The sequence below is a fragment of the Mustela nivalis genome (assembly GCF_964662115.1).
Source record: "Mustela nivalis genome assembly, chromosome: 11".
Taxonomy (NCBI): Eukaryota; Metazoa; Chordata; class Mammalia; order Carnivora; family Mustelidae; genus Mustela; species Mustela nivalis.
This window is the reverse complement of record NC_139030.1, coordinates 50,344,234-50,365,949: the sequence shown is the minus strand read 5'-3', so window position 1 is coordinate 50,365,949 and position 21,716 is coordinate 50,344,234. Positions and strand designations below refer to the sequence as shown.

Genomic DNA, 21,716 nt, shown 5'->3' with positions numbered 1-21,716 from the left:
AGAGTTGATTGTTCCTACCTACCTAAAGAAAAATGACATTGCAATGCAGAATAGAACAGATGTCATTTTACGTTTAGCAAAGAATAAGTCAGAGAGGAAACAAAAAAAATGGTATTTTAAGATGAATTGAGGAAGGGAAGAAGGACTGAAAGGAGTAGTGGAAATATGGCAAGTATTTGGTCTGAGGATCATGTCAGAACTCTGTTTTTTTCTTGTTCCTTATCAGTGAACAATATCTTTTAGAGTTCACATAATTTTACAGAACAATTTTCTAGGAAAGCATTTGGTTTCAGAGCAAATAAATCATCGGAAATACTTATATGATTCAGAGTGAACTTCTAAGTTCGTCAATGAAGAAATGTCATCATTGTGCCCGTGAGTAAATTTCATCTATTAATGATGATATAGTCTGGTTATTCCTGTCTTCAACAATTTTTCTTTCCCATTATGACGTCCGTGGGCATTGGCAGAGCTCGGTCCTTGACTTTAGCTCTTCCTTCCTGCTGCACTTTCTTGGAGGTCTCCTTGTCACCCCCAAACTTCATCATCGTCACCCCCAATGACACCCAAGTCTTTATTTCTAGCCTAGACTCATACCCACTACTTCCACACCCATAACTGTGTTATTGATATTTCCTACTTCCATGTCATGCTGTGACCTCAAACTCTTGTTCAAACTCACATCACGTCTCTCCACCCTGCTATGTGAGCTTTTCTTTTCTTTTTTTAAAGATTTTATTTATTTATTTGACAGAAAGAGATCACAAGTAGGCAGAGAGGCAGGCAGAGAGAGAGAGAGGAGGAAGCAGGCTCCCTGCTGAGCAGAGAGCCCGATGCGGGACTCGATCCCAGGACCCTGAGACCATGACCTGAGCCGAAGGCAGGGGCTTAACCCACTGAGCCACCCAGGCACCCCTATGTGAGCTTTTCTTTTGGCAGGTAGGGAAGGCATTGGGAAATTAATTGGTAAACAAGGGGCAGATAGCAGATCCTGCCATGTTCAGATGGGGACTTAAATGACAGATGAAAGAATCCTCCTCTCTGTTTGAGGACTGCCTGTTCTGGCCTCTGATCCTGAGTCTTGGTGCTATTTCTTCTTCTTAACTCTGACCTGGTAGGTCACTTTTCTTTTACTTTGAGGTCTTAAAACTACCCAGGACCAACCAATTAGTCTGATCTTGCCTGCTAATTCCTTGCTTGGCTCATAAGTCAGTATGCTGCCATTAAATAAAGAAAAAGAATATATTACATATGTTTGTATATTTACAGAATATTTCTAGTAGAATATACAAGAAATTAGCAAAAGTTGTTGCATCTAAGTAGAGAAATTAGGTAGTTGGGGCAAGGAAAGAGAGACTTGCTTGTCAATTAAACCTTATTATAGATTTTAAGTTTTTATTCTTCTCCTCTCCCTCCTTCTATTTCTTCCTCTTCTTCTTTTTCTTTTTCTTCTACCACTTACATGTATTATGTACTTTTAAAAATTAAATGAAAAACTACGTGCCTAACTGTTAAATGGTCATTCTTTATTCAGTGAAGAAATAGCTGAGCATCTCCTATATGTCAGACACTACTGAATAAGTAGAATTGCCATATAATCCAGCAATTCCACTTCTGGGTACATAACCAAAAGAACGGAAGGCAAGGACTCTAAGAGACATTCATGCACTGTGTTTCTACCAGCATATGAGTAATCACAACAGACAGAAAGTGAAAGCCACTCAAGTGTCAATCAGTAGATGAATGGCTAGACACAATGTGGTACATACATACAATGAAATATCATTCAGCCTTAAAAACGAAGGAAATTCTGACACATGCTATAACGTAGATGAACCTAGAGAACATTATGTTCTGTGAAATAAGCCAGACACAAAAAGACAAAACCCCATATAATTGCGCTTACGTGAGGTACACGTGCAGTCAAATTGATAGAGACAGAAAGTAGAACAGCGGTTACCAAGGGCTGGGATGATGGGTGAATGGGGGGTTATCATTTACTTGGTGCAGACTTTCAGTTTTGCAAGATGAAAGGGCTGTGGACATGGATGGTGGTGATGGCTGCACCTCAGTCCTTAGTGCCACGGAACTGCACGCTAAAAATTGGTTAAGAGAGTACATTGTATGTTGTGTGTGTTTTACCACAACTTCTAAAAAAGTAACAAGCTAATTTCACAGAGTACAAGTAGTGTGAGGAAAACAAAATAAGGTGACAGGAGAGGAAGTAATGGCGTCGGTTCGCAGAAAAGGCCTCCCTGAGAAGATGGCGTCGGAATGAGACGGAAAGGAAGGCAATGAGCTGGCCGGGAGAAGGTCTTGGGCAGCAGAGCCGGCAGAGCAGCAGCCGTGTGAGGACTACCAAGAGGGAAAGAGCTTTGTGTGTTTGAGGGGCAGAAAGAAGGTCAGAGCGACACAGGGCAGGTCTTGTACAGGCCTCGCCACACAATTCAATTCAGCAGCTCAACACTGTCAACTGACCATACTTACCTCTTCATATTGAGGGGTTCTAATCACTCTTATGACTCCTTACCCTTCTTCCAGGATCATCAAGATTGAAATTTCTTTCTAATGAGTTTTCTCAAGAGTCTAAAAATGGGAAAATGTGGAGGCCTGAGGCCAGAAATGATCCCAAATGTCCTGAATGTAGGCAGACAGTGGGTACCAATTTGACTCAGCTTTGAGTTTAGGCTCAGAGGCATCTCTGATACTCAGTTTCCCCCTCTGTTAAAGGGGTTCATTAAAACACCTTCCTTATAGCATTGTTATGTAGATTGAATTAATAATGAATAACTAGTTATAAAGTAGTGCTACTTATACATTAGTTATTATTATGCTGTTGATTTTCTGGTCCTGTCTTACCTCACTTAAGACTGGTTCTAGGGGCACCTGGGTGGCTCAGTCATTAAGCATCTGCCTTCAGCTCAGATCATGATCCTAGGGTCCTGGAATCCAGTCCTGCACTGGGCTCCCTGCTCAGTGGGGAGTCTGCTTCTCTCTCTCCTACTCCCCCTGCTTGTGTTCCCTCTTTCTGTGTCTCTGTCAAATAAATAAAGTCTTAAAAAAAAAAAAAAAGACTGATTCTAGCTATCTCAAGGGTTATGAAAATAAAATTAACAAATAGTTATAAAAGAAAAGATGTGACATGGGACAGTTTGAAGGGTACCCAGAGAGTTGAAATGGCAGGATATAAACTATCAACTCTGGCAACTCTAGAAAGTTTGGGCTCTGGAAGGGCAGACCCTGGGCACCACACATCACACACATGAAGCCAGGCAGTTTGTCTCCTCTGGACAACTTGCTGAGATCAGGCTGTAGAAACCTGGGCTTCTACTTTTCTGTGATTTGCTGCTGACAGAGAGGAGAAAGGCTTAAAAGAAATGAGCTGTTGATATTTGCGTCTGTTCAGGGAATGAATTCTAAATGTCTCAAGGAACTTCATTGGTGGGGGAAACTGAGAAACATTAGTATGGATGAAGGTAAAAACCTTTTAGTCCCCAACATTTTGACTACAGAATAATGTTTTGGGGAGTTAGGTAGTGCTTTGGCAATTTTTCAACATACTGTAAATTATCTTCCCAATTTCTGTATTAGCCCCACCTAGATAATCTTTTGAACTTCATACAGCATGAATGAGTAAATTGTCATAAGACATGTCTAAGATCATTGTCTACAGAAAAACATGCCTTGAGCAAGGTGTACTTGGATACACTCAGAACATCTTGGGCAAGAGATTTGCTTAAAGTACATGCAGTGGCACACAGCTGACTCTTATTAAAATGTAAGTCCCGTGAGGCACAGGCCATATCCTCATTGGCCACTCTTGTATCTGCAGAGGTTGTCACAGTGTCTGGCACATAGTAGGTCACCAATAATATTCGTTGAAAAAAATCAGCAGGTGAGTTAATGAAGTAAAGTACAGGCAATTCCTCAAGTTTCCCAACTTCAAAGAAGAGTCATTTTTCTTCGGAAAATGGTGGTTCGGATCACAAATTTATTGAATAAATGCCCCTCATTTCAAAGGATGTTGACTACTCAACCAGAGGCTGCCTCAGGATTGCTGGGGGGACAAAGGACAGGCCGGGTTCTGCGGGGAAGAGCAATCTCTAAGTACCTGGTCAGAAGAGCTCTTTTCACTCGGTTTATACACGGGGAATATGTGTAACTTTGATTTGACAAAATTTTGGCCACTGAATTTAAAATGTGAAAAAACACTGCTTTATATAGCTGACCCTGAATGATTTAATTGGGCCATAAACAAATAGACATTTACTAAGAACTGTGTGAAATAATGATGAATAAATATATCTATATGGAAAATTATACAACATTCCCTGAAACTTTCCTACCTCTCTTTTCCTTTGACGAATGTTGAAACACCAATTATCTTCTTGCCCTGTGCTGCCTTCTAGGCATTTCCTAGACTTCTCTCTACCACTTCTGATTTGTTCTTTCCATTGAAAAATAACGAGTCATGAGTTCACATTCCTTTAGTGTCTGTTTTCCATTAAGTAACAATGAATGGTAATAAGTTTCCCAAGTCCCAGTAGATGAGCTACTAATCCTAAAAAAAAAATTAAAAAATAAATAAAATCTTTACCAGAAAGTCCTTAAGAAATGGTTCTTCTAAACATGGGTCAGATAAATATTTGGGGCCAATTTCTCAGAGCTCTGAAATCAGTCCAGTTGGTCAGTTGCCCAGAGTGTGCCTGGATAGCCTAAACTATAAAGCAGCCATCTTAGAGGAATTAAACACCTCCATGTATCAGAACTCTAACCTCTCTACCCTTGAGAGAAAAATGTTCTCATCAGAAATCTTTTGCACAATTACATTCTTTCCTAGGGATGAAACTATTCCTTACTTTTTCCCTGCGATAACAATCCCACCTATTAACATTATGATTGTTTTTGCTAAGATGATATAGCTCAGGAAAAAAAAAAATGTCTTTGTAAAGGTTCCCAGGAAACTAGAATGTTGGCAAGATGTCATTGGGAGCAGCATGAAAATGCTGGGCGGTGGGAGGAGGTGGAGAGGGAATTTTGTAACAGAATTTCAGTGCAGTCAAAACAGTATCCACTATGCAGCTGAGGTTCTGTGAAGGATGGAGAAAAGCCTACACCAGAGACATGGTTTCGAACACACAGGCAAAGGCAAAGGCAAAACACTGCTAGGCAAAGGCGGCTGGCTGGACTGGAAAAAACAGCAACACATAAAGACTGAGACATGAACTCGTGGAGCTAAATAGTAATTAGTGACTGGATATTGAACAAAGACTTAATTAATATTCCCATGTTACAAAAGAGCACCTGCAACACACTGCACACTCAACCCTCTAATAAGCATGAATTCATGTTGTGCTCTTAAGAGAATAAGAGAAATTGCTCCTGTCATTTGCTTTATCGATGGTTGACAAACGAAATCTATGTTGTCTGTTTTGGGAGGCTTTTGTTGTTTTTGTTTTTGTTTTTTGTTTTTTGTTGCTTTTTTTCCTGGCACGGTTATTTCCCAGGCCTATTAATCACATTCATCGCTGGCGAGAACATTCTCTAACTATACAGATTATCATCAGGGAGTATTTTTCCATCTCGTATTGTATAATTCAGAAGGTGCCAATTTGATATTACCTGAACAACAACAACAACAACTAAGGATCCTTTTTCAATGGAAGAAACATTACTTTCCTGATTGTTAACATTCACAGGTAGTTAAACAAAAACACACTGATCATGAAGTTCTGTTTTTAAACACAAGGCACACTTAAACTAGAGATTATTCTATTATTATCTATCATTTGGAACAAGTTTTAAAGGCATCAAAAGCCACGTATCTTTAATGTGAATATTAAATTTTGGTGAATTAGCATTTGCACCTGAACATCTTTATTACTTATTTTATTGCTAATGGCCTTTGTTGACGTATAGTCATTGAGACTTAGCACAATACATTAAAAAGTATTTCTCACTTTAAAAAGTGAGAAAATGGATTCAACATCAACAATAACTATCTTGAACAATACTTTCAAGACTTTCTGTCAAGTAAAAAAAAATGTAACTATGGCAGAAAATAAAGCCTTGGTAAGAGAAAAGAAAGGAAATAAAAAGAACTATAAATTCACTAATCCCTAAAAATATCTTTGGCTTGAAGTAAACATATTTTTTGTTAAAAAAAAAATGACAAAACCAAAACATAATCATTTAATCTATTTGGCATAAATACTACAATCTAGTTGACACTTTGAGGGAAATTTACAATTATACTATAAATCAACTATTAAACTAATGAGAACAAGGACTTCTAAGAAATAAATAGTTCTTAATAATATTAAACTGATTTTAGAAAGCATGATAGAATAATGTCCTCCCAAAGATATTCATGTCCTAGTCTCTGGAACCTATGAATATATTATCTTTCAGGGCAAAAGGGACTTTGCAGATGTGATTAAGTTAAGGTTCATGAGATGGGGAGATTATCTTGATTACACAGGTGAGCTCAGTGTAATCACAGAGGTCCTTGAAAGAGGGAGGCAAGAGGATCAAAGTCAGAAAGGGAGATATGACAGAGGAACCAGAGGTTGGAGTGGTGCTCGTAGAAGATGAAGAAAGAAGGGGTACGATGCAAGGACTGTAGGTGGCATAGGAGACAGAAAGGGCCAGGAAACAGATCCTCCCCTGCAGCCTCTAGAAGGCGAGAAGGACACAGCCTTTCTGACATTTTCTCTGCAGCTCAGTAAGTCTCATTTCAGACTTCTGATCTCCAGAATTGTAAGATAATGCATTTGTGTTGTTTGAAGCCACTCCATTTGTGGTCATTTGTTACAGCCCCAACTGAAAAGGAATACACAAAGCCTATGAAAAAACTGAAATTTTCTCTGTATTCCTACTTCCCAGTGAGAGCCAATATGGAGTTCTTCTGCATGATATTTACAAATATCTTTAATAACATGCACTTTTCAAAACTGGAGCTCCGCTTGGTGCAGCGGTTCTATCTAGTTTGATGTTAGGTTTTTGAGGAATTTTTTTACTTATTATTTTGCCACTGATGTTTTTCTAAAGCCCACATATGAATTTTTACCATTAATTTTTGGTGGAAGGGGCTATGTGTACGCAGTAGAAGGGGACAGGTAATTGTAGAGTCTGTCTTAAAGTGGCCAGTCCAACTGGTGGATATTTAAGGTGACTTTTTCTTCATTTTTTTTTTTACTACTCTAGGAAGTATTTGATGAACATTCTTACTAATCAATAACAACCTAAACTAAGAAGTTCAAATGGAATGCAGTAAAAAATGCTAACTACCGTTCCATTGGTAGAGCTTCATGATTATTTAAATTGCTACCGTGGTATGTTTCTATTAGTTTCTTGTTAGTGATCTTTGAGAAATTTCTTTAATGCATCTTACATTTTAAGGTCCCTTCCAGATGCTCATTTAAAGATTGTATGCACACCAGGTATATCAGTGAGGTTTCTTGATATCAAAAACAGACACATTGATTATGCAGAAAATTTAGTCAAAGAATATTGGGTAGCTCAAAGAATGGCCAACAGAGTTGAAACTAGTTTGCATGCAAAGGCAGCTGTGGAAACAACTCAGCTAGCACCCCAGCCATAGCCATGTTAACATACTAGCCCTACATCAGCTTCATTGCTGAGCACTCATCAACATTTCTATACACAGATGCTGAATTCAGATGTAGGCACCACTGCCACTGTCTCTTCTATTCCTCTTCTTCCTTCCCCATTTATGAAATGGACATGGCTACCAGAGCCACTAACTCCATACAAGGTTTACTCTGTCCCTGTTTCTTTGGGTCAGCCACTCCCTTTTAAAAAATCTGGGCATGGGTTGGGAGTCAAGATGGAGGAGAAGTAGCAGGCTGAGACTACTTCAGTTAGCAGGAGATCAGCTAGATAGCTTATCTAAAGATTGCAAACACCTACAAATCCATCGGCAGATCGAAGAGAAGAAGAATAGCAATTCTAGAAACAGAAAAACAACCACTTTCTGAAAGGTAGGACCGGTGGAGAAGTGAATCCAAAGCGACAGGAAGATAGACCCTGGGGGGAGGGACCGACTTTAAAAGTCTGTTCCGCTGAAGGACATCGCTCCAGATGCTAAACCGGGGTGAAGCCCACAGGGGTCAGCATGGCCTCAGGTCCCACAGGGTCACAGAAGGATTGGGGGTGTCTGAGTGTCGCAGAGCTTACAGGTATTAGAACGGGGAAGCTGGCTACAGAGACAGAGCCAACAGTGAGCTCACAGCTCGGGGACACCTTGAACCGGTCGCAGGCTCGATGAGCTCGGAGCGCGGCCGGAGTTCAGGCAGACGGGAGTTACTGGGCGCTGTTCTCTGAGGGCGCACTGAGGTATGGGGCCTCGGGCTCTCGGCTCCTCCGGGCAGGAGACCAGGAGGCAGCCATTTGTATTCATGTCCTCCGGAACTCTACGGAAAGTGCTCAGGGAACAAAAGCTCCTGAAAGCAAACCTGAGCGGATTACTCAGTCCGGCCCCTGGAAAGGGCGGTGCAATTCCGCCTGGGGCAAAGACACTTGAGAATCACTACACCAGGCCCCTCCCCCAGAAGATTAACAAGAAATCCAGCCAAGACCAAGTTCACCTACCAAGGAGTGCGGTTTCAATACCAAGGAGAGCAGCAGAATTCCAGAGGAGGAGAAAGCAAAGCACGGAACTCATGGCTTTCTCCCTATGATTCTTTAGTGTTGCAGTTAACTTAATTTTTTTTTTAATTTTTTTTTCTCTTCTTCTGCTAAAATTTTTTTAACTATTACCCTTTTCTTTTTTAATATTTTTAAACTAGTTCATCTAATATATATATATTTTTTCTTTTTATACTTTTCTTTATTCGTTTTCTTTTTTAAATTCTTTTCTTTTTTTCTTTCTTTCTTTCTGAACCTCTTTTTATCCCCTTTCTCCCCCATCACGATTTGGGATCTCTTCTGATTTGGTTAAAGCATATTTTCCTGGGGTTGTTGCCACCCTTTTAGCATTTTACTTGTCCTTCATATACTCTTATCTGGACAAAATGACAAGGCGGAAAAATTCACCACAGAAAAAAAGAAAAAGAAGCAGTACCAAAGGCTAGGGACCTAATTAATACAGACATTTGTAATATATCAGATCTAGAGTTCAGAAAGACAATTCTCAAGGTTCTAGCCGGGCTCGAAAAAGGCATGGAAGATATTAGAGAAACCCTCTCGGGAGATATAAAAGCCCTTTCTGGAGAAATAAAAGGACTAAAATCTAACCAAGTTGAAATAAAAAAAGCTATTAATGAGGTGCAATAAAAAATGGAGGCTCTTAGTGCTAGGATAAATGAGGCAGAAGAAAGAATTAGCGATATAGAAGACCAAATGACAGAGAATAAAGAGCTGAGCGAAAGAGGGACAAACAGCTATGGGACCACGAGAGGAGAATTCACGAGATAAGTGACACCATAAGACAACATAACATTAGAATAATTGGGATTCCAGAAGAAGAAGAAAGAGAGAGGGGAGCAGAAGGTATACTGGACAGAATTATTGGGGAGAATTTCCCCAATATGGCAAAGGGAACAAGCATCAAATTTCAGGAGGTGCAGAGAACACCCCTAAAAATCAATAAAAATAGGCCCACACCCTGTCATCTAATAGTAAAATTTACAAGTCTTAGTGAGAAAGAGAAAATCCTGAAAGCAGCCCGGGAAAAGAAGTCTGTAACATACAATGGTAAAAATATTAGATTGGCAGCAGACTTATCTACAGAGACCTAGCAGGCCAGAAAGAGCTGGCATGATATTTTCAGAGCACTAAACGAGAAAAATATGCAGCCAAGAATACTATATCCAGCTAGGCTATCATTGAAAATAGAATAAGAGATTAAAAGCTTCCAGGAAAAATAAAAACTCAAAGAGTTTGCAAACACCAAACCAGCTCTACAGGAAATATTGAAAGGGGTCCTCTAAGCAAAGAGAGAGCCTACAAGTGGTAGATCAGAAAGGAACAGAGACCATATACAGTAACAGTCACCTTACAGGCAATACAATGGCACTAAAATCATATCTCTCAATAGTTACCTTGAATGTTAATGAGCTAAATGCCCCAATCAAAAGACACAGGGTATCAGAATGGATGAAAAAAACAAAACCCATCTATATGTTGCCTCCAAGAAACTCATTTTAAACCCGAAGACACCTCCAGATTTAAAGTGAGGGGGGATGGAAAATAATTTACCATGCTAATGGACATCAGAAGAAAGCAGGAGTGGCAATCCTTATATCAGATAAATTAGATTTTAAGCCAAAGCCTATAAAAAGAGACGAGGAAGGACACTCTATCATACTCAAAGGGTCTGTCCAACAAGAAGATCTAACAATTTTAAATGTCTATGCCCCCAACATGGGAGCAGCCAACTATATAAACCAATTAATAACAAAATCAAAGGAACACATCAACAATAATACAATAATAGTAAGGGACTTTAACACTCCCCTCACTGAAAAGGACAGATCATCTAAGCAAAAGATCAACAAAGAAATAAAGGCTTTAAATGACACACTGGACCAGATGGACATCACAGATATATTCAGAACATTTCATCCCAAAGCAACAGAATACACATTCTTCTCTAGTGCACATGGAACATTCTCCAGAATAGGTCACATCCTTGGTCCTAAATCAGGACTCAACCGGTATCAAAAGATTGGAATCATTCCCTGCATATTTTCAGACCACAATGCTCTGAAGCTAGAACTCAACCACAAGAGGAAGTTTGGAAAGAACCCAAATACATGGAGACTAAACATCATCCTTCTAAAGAATGAACAGGTCAACCAGGAAATTAAAGAAGAATTGAAAAAAAATATGGAAACAAATGATAATGAAAACAGAACGTTTCAAAATCCGTGGGACACAACAAAGGCAGTCCTGAGAGGATAATATATAGCGGTACAAGCCTTTCTCACAAAACAAGAAAGGTCTCAAATATACAACCTAACCCTACACCTAAAGGAGCTGGAGAAAGAAAAAGAAAGAAAGCCTAAACCCAGCAGGAGAAGAGAAATCATAAAGATCAGAGCAGAAATCAATGAAATAGAAACCAAAAAAACAACAGAACAAATCAACGAAACTAGGAGCTGGTTCTTTGAAAGAATTAATAAAATTGATAAACCCCTAGTCAGACTTATCAAAAAGAAAAGAGAAAGGACCCAAATAAATAAAATCATGAATGAAAGAGGAGAGATCACAACTAATACCAAAGAAATACAAACAATTATAAGAACATAGCTGCCATCATCAAGCTATTCTACACCAACAAGTTTGACAATCTGGAAGAAATGGATGCATTCCTAGAAACATATAAACTACCACAACTGAACCAGGAAGAAATAGAAAGCCTGAACAGACCCATAACCAGTAGGAGATTGAAAAAGTCATTAAAAATCTCCAAACAAACAAAAGCCCAGGGCCAGACGGCTTCCCTGGGGGAATTCTGCCAAACATTTAAAGAAGAACTAATTCCTATTCTCCTGAAACTGTTCCAAAAAATAGAAATGGAAGGAAAACTTCCAAACTCATATTATGAGGCCAGCATCACCTTGATCCCAAAACCAGACAAGGATCCCTTCAAAAAAGAGAGCTTTGGACCAATATCCTTGATGAACACAGATGCAAAAATTCTCACCAAAATACTAGCCAATAGGATTCAACAGTACATTAAAAGGATTATTCACCACGACCAAGTGGGATTTATTCCAGGGCTGCAAGGTTGGTTCAACATCCGCAAATCAATCAATGTGATACAACACATCAATAAAAGAAAGAACAAGAACCATATGATACTCTCAACAGATGCTGAAAAAGCGTTTGACAAAGTGCAGCATCCCTTCCTGATTAAAACTCTTCAAAGTGTAGGGATAGAGGGCACATACCTCAATATGATCAAAGCCAACTATGAAAAACCCACCGCAAATATCATTCTCAATGGAGAAAAACTGAAAGCTTTTCCGCTAAGGTCAGGAACACAGCAGGGATGTCCATTATCACCACTGCTATTCAACACAGTACTAGAAGTCCTAGCCTCAGCAATCAGGCAACAAAAGGAAATTAAAGGCATCCAAATCAGCAAAGAAGAAGTCAAACTATCACTCTTTGCAGATGATATGATACTATCTGTGGAAAACCCAAAAAACTGCTAGAACTTGTACAGGAATTCAGTAAAGTGTCAGGATATAAAGTCAATGCACAGAAATCAGTTGCATTTCTTTACACCAACAACAAGAAAGAGAAATTAAGAAGTCAATCCCATTTACAATTGCACCCCAAACCATAAGATACCTAGGAATAAACCTGACCAAAGAGGCAAAGAATCTAAACTCAGAAAACTATAAAGTACTCATGAAAGAAATTGAGGAAGACACAAAGAAATGGAAAAATGTTCCATGGTCCTGGATTGGAAGGATAAATATTGTGAAAATGTCTATGCTACCTAAAGCAATCTACACATTTAATGCAATTCCTATCAAAGTACCATCCATCTTTTTCAAAGAAATGGAACAAATAATTCTAAAATTTATATGGAACCAGAAAAGACCTCGAATAGCCAAAGGGATATTGAAAAAGAAAGCCAAAGTTGGTGGCATCACAATTCCAGACTTCAAGCTCTATTACAAAGCTGCCATCATCAAGACAGCATTACTGGCACAAAAACAGACACATAGATCAATGGAACAGAATAGAAATCCCAGAAATAGAACCTCAACTCTATGGTCAACTAATCTTCGACAAAGCAGAAAAGAATATCCAATGGAAAAAAGACAGCCTCTTCAATAAATGGTGTTGGGAAAACATGCAGAAAAATGAAATTGGACCATTTCCTTAAACCACACATGAAAATAGACTCAAAATGGATGAAGGACCTCAATGTGAGAAAGGAATCCATCAAAATCCTTGAGGAGAACATAGGCAGCAACCTCTTCGACCTCAGCCGCAGCAACATCTTCCTAGGAACATCGCCAAAGGCAAGAGAAGCAAGGGCAAAAATGAACTATAGGGATTTTATCAAGGTCAAAAGCTTTTGCACAGCAAAGGAAACAGTGAACAAATTGAAAAGACAACTGAAAGAACGGGAGAAGATATTTGCAAACGACATATCAAATAAAGGGCTAGTATCCAAAATCTATAAAGAGCTTAGCAAACTCAACACTCAAAGAACAAGTAATCCAATCAAGAAATGGGCAGATGACATGAACAGACATTTCTGCAAAGAAGACACCCAGATGGCCAACAGACACATAAAAAAGTGCTCCATATCACTCGGCATCAGGGAAATACAAATCAAAACCACAATGAGATATCACCTCACACCAGTCAGAATGGCTAAAATTAACAAGTCAGGAAATGACAGATGCTGGCGAGGATGTGGTGAAAGGGGAACCCTCCTACACTGTTGGTGGGAATGCAAGCTGGTGCAGCCACTCTGGAAAACAACATGGAGGTTCCTCAAAAGGTTGAAAATAGAACTGCCCTATGACCCAGCAATTGCACTACTGGGTATTTACCCCAAAGATACAAACGTAGTGATCCGAAGGGGCACGTGCACCTGAATGTTTATAGCAGCAATGTCCACAATAGCCAAACTATGGAAAAAACCTAGATGTCCATCAACAGATGAATGGATAAAGAAGAAGTGGTATATTTACACAATGGAATACTATGCAGCCATCAAAAGAAATGAAATCTTGCCATTTGCGACAACATGGATGGAACTAGAGCATATAATGCTTAACGAAATAAGTCAAGCAGAGAAAGACAACTATCATATGATCTCCCTGATATGAAGAAGTGGCGATGCAACATGGGGGCTTAAGGGGGTAGGAGAAGAATCAATGAAACAAGATGGGATTGGGAGGCAGACAAACCATAAGTGACTCTTAATCTCACAGAACAAATTGAGGGTTGCTGGGGGGAGGGGGGTGGGGGGAAGACGGGTGGGGTTATGGACATTGGGGAGGGTATGTGCTTTGGTAAGTGCTGTGAAGTGTGTAAACCTGGTGATTCACAGACCTGTACCCCTGGGGATAAAAATATATTATATGTTTATAAAAAAAATCTGGGCATGTATTTCTCCTGGCTAAGCATCTATTAAGGCTATGACCTTACACTCAAGGGAACCAGGAAAGAAATCCTTCCACATTTTCAGATTCTACAGTGGGAAACAGACTCTGTCTTCTACGAAGTTTCAAAGTACATTAAGTCTCCAAAGACAGAAGAGGGTCTTCAGATACTAGGTAGATAAAAAATAATCACATATGTCAGCTACATATGATAGTGGATCTTTGGCTTCTTGACTTTTTCTCCAAAGGACTACAAGACTTGGTCGAATCTGTGGTCTTATCCTTCTTGGTCTAAAATTAGAAGGTATGGTAAGTCAAGGGAACCAAGAAGCATATTTAATCACAGGAGAGACTTCCAGCACTATTTTTTTTTAACCTTGATTTATTGCATGTTTCAGATTACAACTCCTAGAATATAAGAACAAATTGCATATTTACAGATGAAAGGATATACTGTTTTAAACATGCTTCAAAATTGTATGGAAGAATGTTAAGAGGATGAAGAGTAGATGAAATAAGACAGGTCATATGTTGATAGTAGTTGAAACTGGATGATGAGCATTGAGAATTTATTAAAATATCCTAATGTTGTATCTATTTGAAAATTTCCATGAAAGAATAAGGAAGAATAAATTGTGTAAAGTCATATTTATTCGGCATATATGTTTTTTATATACAAATGTTTCATATATAAATAAATATATATTAAAATATATAAATATTTTTTTAAATATTTATTTATTTATTTTTAGAGAGAGACAAATAGTATGCATGTGGTAGGGAGAGGGAGAGAGAATCCTCAAACAGACTCTGCACTGAGCACTGAGCACAAAGCCCAACTTCAGGTTCAATCTCATCACCTGAGCTGAAATCAAGAGTCGGATGCCTAACCAACGGAGCCAACCAGCTGCCCCTAAGTATATATTAATTTCAGTCATTTTATGAAGGCAGTGGTTTTCCAATGAAGAGTTCATCTATGTCATTTCTATGGTATCATCTTATCTTGTATGTCATGATCTAGGAACCATTTGGCTTTCACTTGGAATGTGATAAGATGGGCTTGGTTATTCCCTATGCCTCATTCTTCCATATGCTTGAAAAAGTGAATGTACCTCTAGCTTTTGAAGGAAGCAGATTGGCTTTCTGTCATTCAAATTTATGCCATAAATTCTAAAACTTTACTCAACATACTTAAGTCTTTCCATTTTTAAAAACTAGAACTTCTTTCAAAAAACAGTGTTCACAAAACTCAGTTTCCTCCACACATATCTATTCCAATGCCCATTCCAAGAACACCAGTACCCAAGCAATTTTAAGTGTTCTCTATGGGGAAAATATCCAAGTTTCCTACTCTTTTCTCCATTTCTCTTCAGATAGCATTGCAAAAAGATCAATTTCTTCCTTGTCATGGTCACTGGCTTTCTAGCGCAGGGATTTTATAACCTAATAGAGAAATGAACATTCTGTTTTTTTCATTCTGGCTTGAAATTTGACACATACTTTTACCAGAAGAAAGTATTTTATACACATTGAAGAAGGGAAAGAAGTCATTTAATCCTCTTGTGTTTTCTCTGAAGAGAGAAAAAAATTAATTTGGGTGAGGATGATGCTCAGGAATTCTGATGAAAAACATTTATCAGTGGACAGAGAAGTGAACAGACTTTTAAAATTTCAGTACTATTTCCCGGCCTTGTTTTTAATATATTTTGCATTTGATTAAGAATGTGGTAGGCAGGGGCGCCTGGGTGGCTCAGTGGGTTAAGCCGCTGCCTTCGGCTCAGGTCATGATCTCAGAGTCCTGGGATCGAGTCCCGCATCGGGCTCTCTGCTCAGCAGAGAGCCTGCTTTCCTCTCTCTCTCTCTGCCTGCCTCTCCATCTACTTGTGATTTCTCTCTGTCAAATAAATAAATAAAATCTTTAAAAAAAAAAAAAAAAAAAAAAAAAAAAGAATGTGGTAGGCAGGGTTGAGAATTTAGGATTTTTTAAAGCAAAACTGTCAAAGGCTGAGGTCAATCTATAAAACTCTATAGAGGGAAAAAAAAAAGGAGGAAGGAAAGGAGAAAGGGTATACCAAAATAACTGGCAAGAATGCCTCCCTGTATGAATGTCTGCAATCCTATATTCACAAAGTAAAAAGCATTTTGAAGAAACTCCATCACACATCAGTTAATCTCTGAAGAAAGAAGTCCAGAGATATAGCTGCCCTCTGGTGTGTAGATTTCCCCCCTGAAACTGAACTGGTTTGTATGCAAAGGCAAAGTCGGTAAAATGATGAAAGATCAGAATGGGAAAGAAAAGGAGAGAATTCAGAAATGTCACAAGGTGGTAAAGGGCCCATCGAAAACCTTAGCGAACATTTAGAATTTTGCATTTAAACTAAAATGCATGTAAAGGACAAGTTAAACAGTCAGAAAGGTCACAAAGAATTACGCAGTTGCAGTTTGGACAGGTGGGGAACAGAGTAGAGCTAATCCAATCTTGATCTCCAAGACAGACGAAGGTATGATAACAAATGCAGTGGCCAAGAACAGGAGCATTGCAATCAGACACATGGGACGCCAGCAGCTGTTGGCTATGTCATCTTGGGCAAGTTGTTCAACCTTTCAAAAATATCAGTTTACTTATTTATAAAATGTGGAGAATAACTTTGCCTATACTATGTGATTGTTTTGAAGATTATATATAATAATGCTTAGAAGATTCCTCAGAGAATAGTAAGGCTTCAATAGAAGTTATTACTTTGTATTTCTTTGGTGTTAGTTGTGATCTCTCCTCTTTCATTCATGATTTTATTTATTTGGGTCCTTTCTCTTTTCTTTTTGATAAGTCAGGCCAGGGGTTTATCAATTTTATTAATTCTTTCAAAGAACCAGCTCCTAGTTTCGTTGATTTGTTCTATTGTTTTTTTGGGTTTCTATTTCATTGATTTCTGCTCTGATCTTTATGATTTCTCTTCTCCTGCTGGGCTTAGGATTTCTTTCTTGTTCTTTCTCCAGCTCCTTTAGGTGTAGGGTTAGGTTGTGTACCTGAGACCTTTCTTGTTTCTTGAGAAAGGCTTGTACCGCTATATATTTTCCTCTCAGGACTGCCTTTGTTGTGTCCCACGGATTTTGAACCATTGTATTTTCATTATCATTTGTTTCCATGATTTTTTTCAATTCTTCTTTAATTTCCCGGTTGACCCATTCATTCTTTAGAAGGATGCTGTTTAGTCTCCATGTATTTGGGTTCTTTCCAAACTTCCTCTTGTGGTTGAGTTCTAGCTTTAGAGCATTGTGGTCTGAAAATATGCAGGGAATGATCCCAATCTTTTGATACTGGTTGAGTCCTGATTTAGGACCGAGGATATGATCTATTCTGGAGAATGTTCCATGTGCACTAGAGAAGAATGTGTATTCTGTTGCTTTGGGATGAAATATTCTGAATATATCTGTGATGTCCATCTGGTCCAGTGTGTCGTTTAAGGCCTTTATTTCCTTGCTGATCTTTTGCTTGGATGACCTGTCCATTTCAGTGAGGGGAGTGTTAAAGTCCCCTACTATTATTGTATTATTGTTGATGTGTTCCTTTGATTTTGTTATTAATTGGTTTATATAGTTGGCTGCTCCCACGTTGGGGGCATAGATATTTAAAACTGTTAAATCTTCTTGTTGGACAGACCCTTTGAGTATGATATAGTGTCCTTCCTCATCTCTTATTATAGTCTTTGGCTTAAAATCTAATTTATCTGATATAAGGATTGCCACTCCTGCTTTCTTCTGATGTCCATTAGCATGGTAAATTCTTTTCCACCCCCTCACTTTAAATCTGGAGGTGTCTTCAGGCTTAAAATGAGTTTCTTGGAGGCAACATATAGATGGGTTTTGTTTTTTTATCCATTCTGATACCCTGTGTCTTTTGACAGGGGCATTTAGCCCATTCACATTCAGGGTAACTATTGAGAGATATGAATTTAGTGCCATTGTATTGCCTGTAAGGTGACTGTTACTGTATATGGTCTCTGTTCCTTTCTGATCTACCACTTGTAGGCTCTCTCTTTGCTTAGAGGACCCCTTTCAATATTTCCTGTAGAGCTGGTTTGGTGTTTGCAAACTCTTTGAGTTTTTATTTTTCCTGGACTTCAAGCTCTATTACAAAGCTGTCATCATCAAGACAGCATGGTACTGGCACAAAAACAGACACATAGATCAATGGAACAGAATAGAGAGCCCAGAAATAGACCCTCAAATCTATGGTCAACTAATCTTCGACAAAGCAGGAAAGAATGTCCAATGGAAAAAATAATGGTGCTGGGAAAATTGGACAGCCACATGCAGAAAAATGAAATTGGACCATTTCCTTACACCACACACAAAAATAGACTCAAAATGGATGAAGGACCTCAATGTGCGAAAGGAATCCATCAAAATCCTTGAGGAGAACACGGGCAGCAACCTCTTCGACCTCTGCCGCAGCAACATCTTCCTAGGAACAACGCAAAAGGCAAGGGAAGCAAGGGAAAAAATGAACTCTTGGGATTTCATCAAGATCAAAAGCTTTTGCACAGCAAAGGAAACAGTTAAGAAAATCAAAAGACAACTGACAGAATGGGAGAAGATATTTGCAAACGACATATCAGATAAAGGACTAGTGTCCAGAATCTATAAAGAACTTAGCAAACTCAACACCCAAAGAACAAATAATCCAATCAAGAAATGGGCAGAGGACATGAACAGATATTTCTGCAAAGAAGACATCCAGATGGCCAACAGACACATGAAAAAGTGCTCCATATCACTCGGCATCAGGGAAATACAAATCAAAACCACAATGAGATATCACCTCACACCAGTCAGAATGGCTAAAATCAACAAGTCAGGAAATGACAGATGCTGGTGAGGATGCGGAGAAAGGGGAACCCTCCTACACTGTTGGTGGGAATGCAAGCTGGTGCAGCCACTTTGGAAAACAGCATGGAGGTTCTTCAAAATGTTGAAAATAGAACTGCCCTATGACCCAGCAATTGCACTATTGGGTATTTACCCTAAAGATACAAATGTAGTGATCCAAAGGGGCACATGCACCCGAATGTTTATAGCAGCAATGTCCACAATAGCCAAACTATGGAAAGAACCTAGATGTCCATCAACAGATGAATGGATCAAGAAGATGTGGTATATATACACAATGGAATACTATGCAGCCATCAAAAGAAATGGAATCTTGCCATTTGCAACAACATGGATGGAACTAGAGCATATCATGCTTAGCGAAATAAGTCAAGCAGAGAAAGACAACTATCATATGATCTCCCTGATATGAGGAAGTGGTGATACAACATGGAGGCTTAAGTGGGTAGGAGAAGAATAAATGAAACAAGATGGGATTGGGAGGGAGACAAACCATAAGTGACTCTTAATCTCACAAAACAAACTGAGGGTTGCTGGGGGGAGGGGGTTTGGGAGAAGGGGGTGGGTTTATGGACATTGGGGAGGGTATGTGCTTTGGTGAGTACTGTGAAGTGTGTAAACCTGGTGATTCACAGACCTGTACCCCTGGGGATAAAAATATATGTTTATAAAAAAATAAAAAATTTAAAAAAAAAAACACGAAAAGAACAAAGAAAAAAAAAAAGAAGTTATTACTTTTTTTCTATTATCATTATGTCTGGTCTTTACATAGGCCTCCTTCTTGTTTTTAGCCCACCCCAGGAGTACTTGTGCCTTGGGGCACTTGCATAGTATTCTTTCTTTGCTTATAATTTTTACCTCCAGATGTCCCTGTAATTCACTCTCCAAATCTTTCACAATTTTGTACAAATGTCATCTGACTATTTAAAAATGGTCATCTGTCCTATTTAAAAGTGCAAATAGGGGGGCACCTGGGTGGCTCAGTGGGTTAGGCCGCTGCCCTCGGCTCGGGTCATGATCTCAGGGTCCTGGGATCGAGTCCCGCATCGGGATCTCTGCTCAGCAGGGAGCCTGCTTCCCTCTCTCTCTCTCTGCCTGCCTCTCTGACTACTTGTGATTTCTCTCTGTCAAATAAATAAAATCTTAAAAAAAAAAAGTGCAAATAATATTCTGCGCTCTTTTCTCATTCTGATTCTCCTTATTTTACTCTACCTTTTCTCCAAAGCAGTTATCACTTTCTCATGCTGTAAAATCGATCTACCTATCTAACCTATCTGCACACCTATCCATCCCTCCATCCTTCATCTATTCATTCCATTATCTATGCATTATTTTCTCCTCAGTAAAATAGAAGTCCACAAGGGCAGGATTTTATTTGATTATTTTTATTGATGTATGCCTAGCATCCAAAACAAAGCTGGAACATAGAAGGGGCTTCATAGATTACTATTGAGGGAAGGAGTGATCAGCTTTGTCAAATAAAGCTATCCTCAAAGTAAAACACTACTCTATTCTCTTTTCCTATCCATTGGCTTTTGGGGACTTAGTTCTTCAAGTTTGCTCTTAATGTTTATGTTAGCTATACTGCACTTTTATCTTCCATCAGAAATGAGCATATAATAGGCTAGTCATCCTTTAAATGACCATGCCTCGGGGCAGCTTGGTGGCTTGGTCAGTTTGGCAGTCAACTCTTGTTCTTGGCTTGGGTCTTGATCTCAGGGTTGTGAGTTTAGGCCCCACACGGGGCTCCAGACCCAGTGTGGAGCCTACTTAAAAAAGAAAAAAAGGAAAGAAAATGCAAATGACCATACCTCATTCACTCTTCTAGTAGGCTACCATTTTTCAAAAACCACTTACTGCATTTATTGACTTTCTGAATTGATTACTAGGGAAAAATGGTTGTTGCTTTTCTATGCGAGAGAAAGAACAAGTCATAGGAACCCATCTGTACATTGCCACCCTTCCTTCACTGCCAAGAGAACTCCAACTTTCTAGCCTTATAATTTAAAAGATGAGAAATACAGGGAAAAAGTATCCCTTTTTAAGGACTTTGGATTAGGTAGAGAAAAGGAAGGGAATAAGATACAATTTCAGGAAGGCAAAAACAAATGCCAACCATTTTTAGATTGTTTACTATGGTCCCAGAAACTGTAACTAACAATTAAAATATATTACTTTATTTAAAGTTTCTCACACCAAACCTGTGATGAAGTACTATGGTTATCACTATTTTATAGAAGAGGAGGTGAAGCCTAGACAGCTTCAGTAACTCCTTTAAGGTCACGTGGCTGCAAGAGGCAGAGCCCAGATGCAACACCTAACTTCTCTGACCCCTGAGCCTATGCACAACCACTGTGCTATCTGTATGTTTATGGAGGATGGAAAGGAGAGATTTAGAATTATCTTTGGTAGAGAGCTAGGGGAAGGTATTATTCCACCTGAGGCAATTTTATTTCAACAACAACAAAAATGCTGGTAGTTTTCCTATTTCAATCATTCATTCATTCATTAGTCATTAATTAATTAATCATTATGTACTGAGAACCCAAAAAAGTATAAGGCAGTGAGAGATACTTTGTATGGACACAAAAGCATATTAGACATTGCCTCCAGCTTCAAGTTAGAGAAATAAAACACAAACTTAAAAAAGGTAATGATGAAAAAGAAATAATCGCTTAATTCATTAGAGCAAGTGTTGGTGAACTTTTTTTGAAAAGACCCAGA

The 21,716-nt window shown here is 38.8% G+C and overlaps 1 long non-coding RNA gene across 2 annotated transcripts in view; it reads right to left on the bottom strand.

Annotated features, from left to right (window-relative positions):
• Positions 1–1,983: 1,983 nt before the first annotated feature.
• The window catches only part of LOC309843650, a 65,296-nt gene continuing 45,563 nt past the window's right edge, over positions 1,984–21,716 (bottom strand). The window contains exon 5 of one of the 2 annotated variants that reach the window (XR_014300263.1): positions 1,984–2,096. This is a non-coding gene — a long non-coding RNA (uncharacterized lncRNA). The remainder of the gene's footprint in view (positions 2,097–21,716) is intronic. The other variant, XR_014300264.1, reaches the window with a different exon arrangement.